Source organism: Tamandua tetradactyla, chromosome 5 (genome assembly GCF_023851605.1).
Source record: "Tamandua tetradactyla isolate mTamTet1 chromosome 5, mTamTet1.pri, whole genome shotgun sequence".
In the NCBI taxonomy this organism is placed as follows: Eukaryota; Metazoa; Chordata; class Mammalia; order Pilosa; family Myrmecophagidae; genus Tamandua; species Tamandua tetradactyla.
In genome coordinates this window covers 136,038,723-136,050,797 of record NC_135331.1, presented here as the reverse complement: position 1 = coordinate 136,050,797, position 12,075 = coordinate 136,038,723, and the positions used below count along the sequence as shown (strand labels likewise).

The following is a 12,075-nucleotide window of genomic DNA, read 5'->3' as shown; positions in this document are numbered from 1 at the left end:
TCTCCAACATGTATAGTTTCCTGACTGTTTAATAGCAGCCATTCTTACAGGTGTGAGGTGGTATCTCATTGTAGTCTTGATCTGCATTTCCCTTATAGTCAATGAAAATGAGCATTTCTTCATGTGCTTTTGAGCCATCTGTATTTGCTCTTCAGAAAAATGCCTATTCATATCTTTAGCCCATTTCATAATTGGATTGTTTGTTCTTTTGTTGTTGAGTTGTATGATTTCTTTGTATATACAGGAAATCAAATCTTTGTTTGATATATGATTTCCAAATATTTTCTCCCAATGACTTGGCTGCCTCTTCACCTTTTTGACAAAGTCTTTTGAAGTGAAGATGCATTTGATTTTGAGGAGTTACCATTCATCTACTTTCCTTTTGTTGCTTGTGCTTTGGTGTAAAGTTTAGGAAACTACCTCCTATTATTACTATGTCTTAAAGATGTTTCCCTAAGTTTCCTCTAGAAGCTGTATGGTGATACTTCTTATATTTAGGTGTTTCATCCACTTTGAATTAGTTTTTGTGTAGAGTGTAAGATAGGGGTCCTCTTTCATTCTTTTGGCTATTGATATCCAATTCTTCCATGCCTAATTATCAAAAAGACTATTTTGTCCCAGTTCAGAGGATTTGAGGGCCTTGTCAAAAATCAGTTGACTATAGATTTGGTGGTCTATTTCTGTACTCTTGATTCTATTCCACTGGTCAATGCTTCCAATAAAAGCCAATTTGGATGCCTTTTATTTCTTTGCCCCTACTGATTGCTCTAGATAGAACTTCTAGCACAATGTTGTGCAATAGTGGTGACAGTGCAAGTACCATGCTGTTTTGATCACTGTGGCTTTATAATAGGTTTTAAACTCAGGGAGTGTTAATCTTCCCACTTCATTCTTCTTTTTCAGGATACTTTTAGCTATTGGGGTCTCTTTCCCTTCCACATGAATTTGGTAGTTAGCTTTTCCAAATCTTCCGAGTAGGTTGTTGGAATTTTGATTGATACTGTGTTGAATCTGTAAATCAATTTGGGGAGAATTGACATCTTAACTATATTTAGACTTCCTATCCATGAGCAAGGAATGTCTTTCCACCTATTTAGATCTCCTTTGATTTCTTTTAACAATGTTATGTAGTTTTCTGTGTACAAGTCCTTTACATCCCTAGTTAAGTTCTTTCCTAAGTACTTGACTCTTTTAATTGCTATTTTGAATGGATTTTTTTCCCTTAACTGACTCCTCAGCTAGGTCATTGCTTGTATATAGAAAAGTTACTGATTTTTGCACATTAATTTCATATCCCACCACCTTGTTGATTTATTAGCTCAAGTAACTTTGCTGTAGATTTCTCAGGATCTTCCAAGTATAGTATCATATCATCTATAAATAATGAGAGTTTTACTTCTTCCTTTCCAATTTGGATGCCTTTTATTTCTTTGCCCCTACTGACTGCTCTAGCTAGAACTTCTAGCACAATGTTGGGCAATAGTGGTGACAGTGCACATCCTTACCTTGTACCTGATCTTAGGGGCAAGATTTCAATCTCTTTCCATTGAGAATAATGCTGGCTATCAGTTTTCCCCTTATCATATTGAGGTAGTTACCTTTGATTCCTATCTTTTGGAGCGCTTTTATGAGAAAAGGATGCTGAATTTTGTCAAATGTTTTTTTCAGCATCAATTGAGATGATCATGTGATTTTTTCCCTTTCAATTTGTTAATGTGTTGTATTACATGAATTGATTTTCTTGTGTTGAACCATCCTCGCATTCTTGGTATAAACCCCACTTGATCTTGGTGTATAATTCTTTTAATGTATTGTTGGATTCAATTTGCTAATATTTTATTGAGAAGTTTTGCATTTATGTTCATTAGGGAGATTGGTCTGTAGTTTTCTTGTCTTATACCATCTTTACCCAGTTTTTGTACTAAAATGATATCAGCTTCATAAAATGAGTTAGGTAGAGTTCCTTTTTCCTCAATTTTTTGGAAAAGTTTGAGCAGGATTGGTGTTAGTTCTTTTTGGAAAGTTCGATAAAATTCCCCTGTGACGCCATCTGGCCCTGGGCTTTCTTTGTAGGTAGATTTTTGATGACTGATTGAATCTCTTTACTTGTAATTCATTTGTTGAGACCTTCTATTTCTTATTAATGATGTTTTTAAGCCACACTTAATATAAAAGAAATATTTTATTGAAATGAAGCAGCAATAAAGTTAAATGATGAAGCTTAAATTTCATAATAAGGAAATTTATCCACTGATTCGTGTTGCTTCTTCAGGCAGATGCTGTCTTTCCCTGATAAAATAAAATTTTGATTAACAAGAACCATACTAACCAACTCTCTGAATTAGATGAAACTTTCAGCACTAACCTTTAAGAACTGGAGGCAAACCATAAAGTAAGGAATTAGACTTGAAACCAATATCCATGACATATCCTTAATTCAACTCACATTCAATCCAACTAATAGGGTTCCCTATCCTTCCTGACAAGAGGACTAATTTTCATTTTCCAATGCCTTATTCCCATTGCAAATTACAGAAAACCAAGAGAAGGGCAACAGGTAGAAGTGAGGTGAATGGCAACATCCACCATCTTGGAAGTATAACAAGGAAGTTTTGAGAGCTGCTGGTAGCCACATTTCTTGATTCTATATTCATTCAGTATATACCAGATACTATGGATTTCAGCAGTAAATCAAACCCAGTTCCTATCCTCATGGAGACTATGGTCCAAGAGAGAAGATGAAAATTAAATATACTGTTATGTCTACACTAAGTCCTTAAAGGAAAAGACCAGATTTGTAGTTGGGTTTTTTTGTTTGTTTGTTTGGATTTTAGTTTCTTTTTTTTTTAAATCTTGTTAGATTCTCCTAGTCAACTTTTTCTTTGTAATATATTGTGCATGTGTTGTGTACTCCAAGATTGCATTCTGGGTCAGGAGATGATATCACTATAATGAAATGAAGATTGAAAGTTGACTATGGCTTAAATGGTTCTAGGCAACACAAATTATAGGTATTTCCAATACTCCATAATATGCTTTGGTTATTAGGTAACTACTTTGTAAATGATTACCATGTTACAATAAGCACAAAATTTGCATTTAGGTTATGGTTGAATTCTGAAACTGTTTTTATTTCTCATAAATGTGTTACTAATGAGTTTGCAGAATTTATTATAACTTCTCATTATGCTAGGCATAAAGGCCATTTAGAATAAATGTTTATTTATAGATATGTTTAATTTCAGAAAATGAAAAGGGCGGCTTAAACAAAATAAAGTGTCTTTATAGCTGTAGTAATTATTTTTATTATTGTTTTGCCTGTGATTTTGAAGGGTGCACTTGTGGTACTTCTTACCACCTTAAACCATAATGATTTTGAAAAGAACAATGGGACCTTTATCTTTAAATTATTCTACTCTTCCCTAAAAATAAAATAAAAAGAACGAGAAAAACAAGAGCATCTTAGCATTAGTTCACCTCTCATTTACTTTAGATCTTTGTGTCCATCTCTGTCCAGAGTTAACTCCATCCAGTTCATTCATTCCAGTACAGCTTAAATTTCAGATGTCACTCTATTTTGACCTGCAATGCAATGAGAGCCTCTAGGTTTAAATAGCATCTTCAGAGGGGGAAAGGTTTTTATATTAAGTGGAATTCCATTTAATACTGATGTCAGAGAGCAAGAGTTCCCTATGAATGCAACTCACCATACTCAGAAGCCATGATCTCATCTGATATCATTATATTTATGACAAAATGAAACACTTAATAATGGAACTCTTGCCTCCTCAATGTTAATTGCTCCTTGACTGTAAATCAGACATATTTTAAAAGTTCACTAATTTCTTGTTGCCTCAAAAACAATGTAGTGAAATATTTTATTTCAATGACAATTTACATTTTCCTAGAACATGTAGCTTTTTAAAATCCCATTCCATTCAGTTCAATTATTCATTGAAAACCTGTCATTTATTGCTAACTTATCAAATTTCTTTTCTTCATCAATTTACATTTCTTTAAATTTTAAATAATTATTATGAAATGATCTCTGAAGACCAGGAAAATGTTAATACGTCCTTGTAATTCCTGAATGGCCTATGAATTTGATAATTATTTAGTAGAAGGAGATATTATGCAATTTTAATTCCACAACAGAGTATCTATCAAATTCCTACTATGCACTAGGTACTTGATGCTGGGAATATGAAGATTAATAAAACAGAGAATGTGTGTGCGGGAAAGTGAAGCTATTTTAGCATAAAGTTCCTGGAAAAGACTATAAAGGTCAATAAGTAGTTGTGTGAAAACAGTGCAGAGAGACACAGAATATAGGTCCTTTGAAAAGAATATTTGTAGTGTGATGTAAGGTTTATTTGCAAAATTTATCATCATCATTCTGGTTTTAGACAGTAAAGTTAGACTAAACAATATTTTAGTTCATTAAAACTTCATCAGTGTTCATAGTCCTAAAATTTGCTACATTTTGCCTCTGTTCCTGGGTTAAAAGTAATAACTGTGTATGTGGAGTCAAGGTCGAGGATGTGCAGTGCTGGAGGAGATGGAATTCTGCAGTACTGAGCAGCAACCTGCTAGCCTAAAACAAAAAAGGCTTCTTATGTCCAAAATCTAGTTCTGTTCCCATATCAGTTGATGTACATGCAGCTGCAAATTTGGCCAAGCCTGTCAAATTTCTAGCAGTACTGACAATATTTGATTGCCTCACATCATCACATCTTAAGAAATCTGCGGGGAGGTGAATCCAGGTTTAGCGTGGTAGCCCAAGAATGTGTTCAAAGTCCAGGCTCCTTTCACTTTCCACTCTGCCATCCTCAGCATAATGACCTTCTTCCTAAGACTTGTTTCCCTGTGGTTGCAAAGTAGCTGCCACAACTTCAAGTGCGACATCTTCATCCCATCAACCCAAGTAAGAAGAAAGAAGAGAAGAGCAGAAAACGTGCATTACGTTTAACAAGGATCAAAACTTCCCCAAAAGCCCCCCCGGCAGACTTCTCCCTATATCTCATTGGTCAGAAACGGGTCACGTGGTCATTTGCAAGGGCGGTTGGGAAATGTGTAGAAGGCTGGAGAATGGGCTAACCAGACTGATTTAGTCTGTTATGATTCCTCTCCCCGAACTGGGGTTGGGGTTATATTGCCAACCCAAACTACCTGGGTTCTGCTCAAGAAGAAGACAGTAGGGGATGAGTGGCAGCAAACAGTAACTGCTACAACTCCCATTGTGACCTCAGGCAAATTACAGAGCTATTTGTGCCTCAGTTTCCACAGCAGTAAAATGAGGTCAATGATAGAACCTAATTCCTAAGCTTGAGTGAGAATTAAATGACATAATCCATTCAAGTGCTTGAATAATGTCTGTTATGTTATAAGCACACAATAAATAAATACTAGTTACTTTTAAAAAAAGGCACTACATTTCCCAAAGTACTTGATTTACAGTCAAATTCCTTAGATTCCCTGGATAGCACATGTGCAGGATATGCAGAACTGGAAAGCATTGCTTCCAATCCTCAGAGGACCGTTCTTTCTATCAAACCTATAGCATCTGTGGTATAGTTTAGACCCTGTTCTAGTTTGCTAGCTGCTGGAATGCAATATACCAGAAACGGAATGGCTTTTAACAAGGGGAATTTAATGAGTTGCTAGTTTATAGTTCTAAGGCTGAGAATTAAAACAAGTCTATAGAAAAGTCCAATCAAAGGCATCCAGGGAAAGATACCTTGGTTCAAGAAGGCCGATGAAGTTCAGGGTTTCTCTCTCAAGTGAGAAGGCACATGGTGAACACAGTCAGGGTTTCTCTCTTGGCTGGAAGGGCACATGGCAAATATGGCATCATCTGCTAGCTTTCTCTCCTGGCTTCCAGTTTCATGAAGCTCCCCGGGAGGTGTTTTCCTTCTTCATCTCCAAAGGTAACTGGCTGGTGGACTCTGCTTTGTGGTGCTGCAACATCCTCTGCTCTCTCCGAATCTCTCATTCTCCAAAATGTTTCCTCTTTTATAGGACTTCAGAAACTAATCAAGACCCACTCAAATGGGTGGAGACATGTCATCCCCTAATCCAGTTTAACAACCATTCTTAACTAAATCACATCAACCAGGGAGATGATCTCATTACAGTTTCAAATATACAGTATTGAATATGGATTATTCTACCTTTATGAAATGGGATTTATATTAAAACATGGCTTTCTTAGGGGCCATACTTCCTTTCAAACCAGCACAGACCCCTTTATTATTTATTTACTTATGTATTTATAAATATTAGTTTATATTTATTATTATTTATATATTAAGACCTGCATTATCTTCCATACCTCCCCCATTCTTCTATTTTTTTCTCCCTCTTCACCACTTTTTCTCACATCTATTCTTGCATCCTCTTTCCTCACATGTATTCCTTTTGTCTCCCCTTCCTTTCAGGCCAGGGAATTATCATTGCTTCACCATGTTCCTGACTTCAAGGTTAAAATGGATGCTGACCCTCACACAGGACTCTTCAGATTCCTGTGAAACAGTTATCCTCTAATGACTAATAGGTGATGTATTCAGAGATGGGTCAATTTATTCTGCATGTATAAAAGCTTAAGTAATTCATGAGCTAGGCAATAGTCATACATCTAAGGTGCATCTATTAGCTGATAAACACAATCTGTTGCATTAATTTCTTTTTGCAATGTCACTCTCATAAAGGTCAGAGGAAAGCATTTTTTAGGGAAAGGCAAAAACATTTCAATTTAACCAAATGAGTTACTTCATTATTTTTTTTTAAAAAAACAGTGAGGCAGCAATGAGACAAATAACCTAAGGAATGAGCTTTGAAAGAATAGATTTTTTTTCCCAAGGAAATAAATACTCAGCAAGAAAAAACATTTGTTTACCATTTTAAACAAGTTAGAAGTAAGCTCCTATGAGAGCAACAAATGGAACACAGCAGAGAAAGAAACTTAGAAAATGTGTATTCTCTGAGGTTTGGAGATGAGGAAGCAGGGGAAAATGTCAACAAAAGAAAATTCACATACTTCATATTTGGTGGTTTTTTTTTTTTTTTTTTTTTTGCATGGGCAGGCACCGGGAAATGAACCCGGGTCTCTGGCATGGCAGGCGAGAACTCTGTCTGCTGAGCCACCGTAGCCCAGGTAGCTCCAGCTTCAGTATGCAATGAAATATTTCCTTACTTTCTACCAAACCAAATGCTATAACTCCTGAATATTTGTAATACAGAGATCAAGTTATAGAAGACTGAACCAAAGACAACCAGTATGAGACAACAGCAGAAAGGTAAGATCCCTGGGCCCATGGAATAGGAGAAATTTTTAAGAAATTAGGAACCAACCAATGTGCATACTACATGAAAGAAGGGTGCTGAAAGAGGGATTTCCCTCAACGCCCCTGGAGAAAAACACCAACGGAAGCTGGGCAACCCAAATTCCAGATGCCTCAATGAGACAATGCACCAGACAGCAACCTGGAGTAAAGGGGCTCAGTGGTTCTACTTGAAGAAACCCCACTCTCTGAATCTCCCACCAGGAACCTCAGGTGACAGTACAGGTAGGAGAACAATTCATTGACTTTCTTATTAATACAGGAGAGTGAATAAAAGCCTAACATGATTTCCCACCAATCAGCTACTATAAAAGGAATGTTCAGTGGCTTCCTGTATGTACCTAAAATGTTTGGTTCCCTTGCTAGGGAAGAATCTGTTAACCAAACTACAGGCCCAAATAACTTTTTCTCCAGATTGTTTATCAATAATAGTGCATCCAGGACAAACTTGTACAATGCAAGTGGCACTGATGTTCATTCAGAAAAAGGGGCAAACCACCCCATCCCTGAAAAAATCTTAAAAGCCATAAAAGCAGAGGCATATCATAAGTTTTGAAAGAATAGGTGTTCTTCAAAGAATTACTCAGCAAGAAAAAACATTTGTGAATCATTTTTAAAAAGTTAGAACCAGGCTCCTATGAAAGCAAAGAATGGAATACAGCAGAGAAAGAAACCTAGAAAATGTGTGTTCTGTGAGGTTTGGAAGTGAGAAGATGGAGACTTAAGCTGATGGAAAACCTCGAAATGCAAAATGGTAATCCCAATTCAAATGAAACTCCAACAGCTGGAACTATAAATCATATTAAACAATATCCACTGCAACTTAAATCCAGAGAAGGAATTGTTCCATTATTATAGTATGTGGATGATATCTTACTTACAAGTCATACCAGAAAAAAGAAAAATGATGGTTCAAATTAGTGAGTGTCACATTTCTGTGTTTCTGTTTTTTGTGTGTCTTTCTATTTGTATCTGTTTGTTCAATGTGTATTTTCCAACCTCCAGTTGTACATACCAAACTAACAAACAAAAATTTCCTAAAAGAGCTCTATTTAAATAGAAAGATAAATAGTGTGCATATATATACGTATATGTACTTCTAGAATCCCAAGATATTAAGAAAAATGAATTTCTAGTGTTCTTTAAACTCCTCCTACTTTCCCCTACTGTGTTCTGGCTTAATTTAGTTCCTAAATTCTACTAAAAACTCTGTGGGATTAGAAAAAATTCAATCTTGTCATTCAGACCAATAAACCCAAATACTCAGACCTTTTTTCCCTAAGCCAAGAAGATTCAAGAAGCAGTACCTTGTAAAAGTTTTTGAGAACCTGGGCTCTGAATCAAAGCCCAACTAGGCAAGGACTGTTGGTAAAGGCCATGTAGATATTTAAATAAACAAAACTGATTTTAAAACAGTTTTTTCCAGCTTTTAAAATGTAAAATAACTAAGAAAAATAAATCCTCCATATTCTTTTATTTCACCTATCCCTGCTACCACAGCTTTCTCCTGAACTTCGACCAAATTCAAACAGAAATAGTAAAAAAAAAAAAAAGTAAACCAGTCAAGGCAAGCTATCAGAGAAAGGCTGAGTGCATAAAGTATTGGGAAAAGGTGTAGGCTTGACTTAAACATTCCTTTTACTGAGCTTGGAGATAAAGAGTGATAAGGACTGAAAGAATGTTGTGGAATAGGCCATGTTTTGCACAGTTTGTCCTGTAATTCCCCAATTTAGAATTTTTTTTTATAATAATACCTTTGCAACTGTAACCACAGAAGATAACTCATTATCAAAACATTTTTATAGCCTTGGGATGAGGGTAATTGAATACAATACAATTACCAAATTTGAAAGCTCCAGTAAGTAAAAGAAAATATTATTAAGAGCTATGAAAAGGTTTCCTGGATTATGCTTGGAACAAATTAAATAATTATGCTTTTCAAAGCCTGATAATCAGTATGCTTTTGAAGTCATTCATAATTTTAGTGTACTATACTATTAAAACAGCTGTTTCAGATACTATAAATGATATATCTCACTAAAATACTGGTAAAATGGTAAACTAAAGAAAGCAAAATTTCTGGAAACCATCTCCTATGAACTATCATTGTTAAATGCAATACATGCATACAATTTTATTCTATCTAGATACATTACCCTAAATTTATACAAAGTTTACTGATAAAATAAACTAACATTGTATCTATTAAATCTTTAAGATGAAAAGTGTAAGTTTGTGTTCAATGTGAAAAAAGTATTATTTTGACAAGCTTTATTCTGTTTTATACGATGTATAAAAGCAGTTCAAAGATCTGTTTTGAAGTGTGTAGGTGTATAAAGCATGTAGAGTATACTTTGATAAAGAGAAAGTATAATTTTGTCCTAAAGTAAATTAAATAGCTTTCACAGAATAAGAAGCAGAAATATATAAGACAAGACCTGAATAAATATACAAAGTTATAAAGGACTTATAAAAATAGATTTTGTTTTTCATAATCAATGCTGACAAAATGTAATAAACTTATTTAAAGGTACAGTTTTTCAAAAGGAAAAATAACTTTTTCACAGGATATAAAGCAGAAATGTATAGGGCAAAATCTAAATAAATATAAAAGGTTTGGGCGGGCCGCGGTGGCTCAGCGGGCAAGAGTGCTTGCCTGCCATGCCGGAGGACCCCGGTTCGATTCCCGGCCCTAGCCCATGTAAAAAACAAACAAACAAACAAAATATAATAAAAATAAAGATGTTTCCCTTTCTTCCTCCCTTCCTTCCTTCCATCCTTCCTTCCTTCTCTGTCTTCCTTTCCTTCCTTTCCTTCCTCTCTCTTAAAAAAAAAAAAAAAAAAAAAAAAAAAAAAAGGTTTGTGGAAATGAATTTTATTTATTGTTGTCAATGTTGACTAAAATTTAGTAAAAAGCTTTTATATCAAACATATTTGTGCAAACTAAACGTTTATTCTCTGTTAAAATAATAAATTTTCTTAAATTGTTAGTTTTAGTTATTTTTTTAAATGTCATATATCACAGAAACAATCACATTTCCTTCTCAGTTACATTGCTTTACTCTGATGCTTTTGTAGAAATGCATGCAGTCAGCTACAAGTTGGAACTACATCTTTAACAACAAATAAACTTTAAAAGAGAAGCAAGGCAAATCAATGCAATGTTGTACCTATTAATTAACATAACCCCATTAAAAGTGTAAGAATGAAACAGAACAAAACTTCTGTTGTAGTCTATAATTAATGACCCCAAAATAAGTTCACTGTCAAATGTTTTTTTAATTTCTAGAAATAGCTTCATTTTTAAAAAGTACTCATCAAAAAAAAATTTTAATCAAAAAAGTTACTTGTGGGAAAATTAGAGCCCAGATTGTAAGCTCTTGCAGTAGTCACATTTGTTCATAAACTTTAATTATTACTTTTAAATTCTGAGATACTTTACTCTGTATGTGTAACCTAATTGTTCCCTGGAACTTTGGTGTCTGTGTGACATCTAAGACTCTAAGTTAAGGTTCTCCAGCTCTAAAAGTGCTAAAGAAGCAGCATTAGTTATAAAAAAGATGACTCCATCTGGTGGAATTTCTGCTGTTCTCCCAAGCACTGAGGGACTCCCAATTTACTGAAACTATAATCAGAGAATGTTTCAAGGTCTCAATCTAAAATCCACTCCTTTTTAGAAAACAAATTATCCCTATTTAAACTTACAACAGAAAAACCTATTAAAATAAACATTAAGATAGATGAGTCCTGTCTCATAAGAAAATATGCTAATAAGCCAGGTCTCAATCTTGAGGCTTGCACATATGAAACTTATTTCCATAATTATAAAACTAAGCCTAATTATAATTAACACTTAAGAGTCACCCCCTGCAAACCTTCTTTTTGTTCAGATGTGACCTCTGCAAACATAATCACTACCTGGGCTGTGACTCCCAGGGATGAGTTGTCCTGGCACCATAGGATGTGACTCCAGAGGTAAGCTTCCCTGGCACTGTGGGACAGGACTCTTATGGGTGAGCCTCCCTGGTACTATGAAATAAAACAAAATAAACTGTCATTGGTTAAGAAACCTCAAATAGAGTTAGGAGATCATTCTGGAGGTTACTCTTATGCAAATCTTAGGCAAATATTGTCAACACTCTTCCTAAAATCCTTAAGGGACATCCCAGGCTATCCAAAAATCTATAAAAGTTATTTTCCCCAATGTAATATAGTTACACATCAACTATATTACACAATCAGAATCTTTCTACTACTTTTATTTAAAGCTTTAATTTTCAATTTACTTTTTAAGTTGGTTTTTCAGACACTTAAAGCCTTTAAATTGTTCCTATACCAAGTATGTCTTAAAACTAGAAGTACCAGTTACTCCAAGAACAACCAGTTTCATTTCTCTACCCCATAAGGTCAATGCTCTTTTTCCGTATGAAGAAGTCAGAGCACTTGTTGCCCGGATATCCCTCAAGATTGAGGAATGGACGATATAAAAGGGCAGAGTGGTAACTGAGTACTTAAGAGTTAACAAACAATTATAATTACTGAATTATTATATAAATACATTTTTACTTTCTAGTAAATACCAACTCTACTGAAACTCAATGAGCTGTAACCCAGATGGCTTGATCTTTGATAATGATTGTTTCTTTTCCTTATGCTTGTAAAAGCCTTGTGTTAACTTGTGACTGGTTCCACTTGTACCCCCTTATCCTGTTTTATAACTTGAAGAATTGTGATC

General features: G+C 34.8%; 1 long non-coding RNA gene across 1 annotated transcript; it reads right to left on the bottom strand.

Moving 5' to 3' along the window:
• Positions 1-2,195: 2,195 nt before the first annotated feature.
• LOC143682765 (uncharacterized) lies at positions 2,196-11,342 on the bottom strand. The gene is made up of 3 exons (XR_013175268.1): positions 11,259-11,342; positions 3,489-3,582; positions 2,196-2,289 (listed from the first exon to the last, which is right to left on the bottom strand). It is a non-coding gene; the product is annotated as an uncharacterized LOC143682765 (long non-coding RNA).
• Positions 11,343-12,075: the final 733 nt, after the last annotated feature.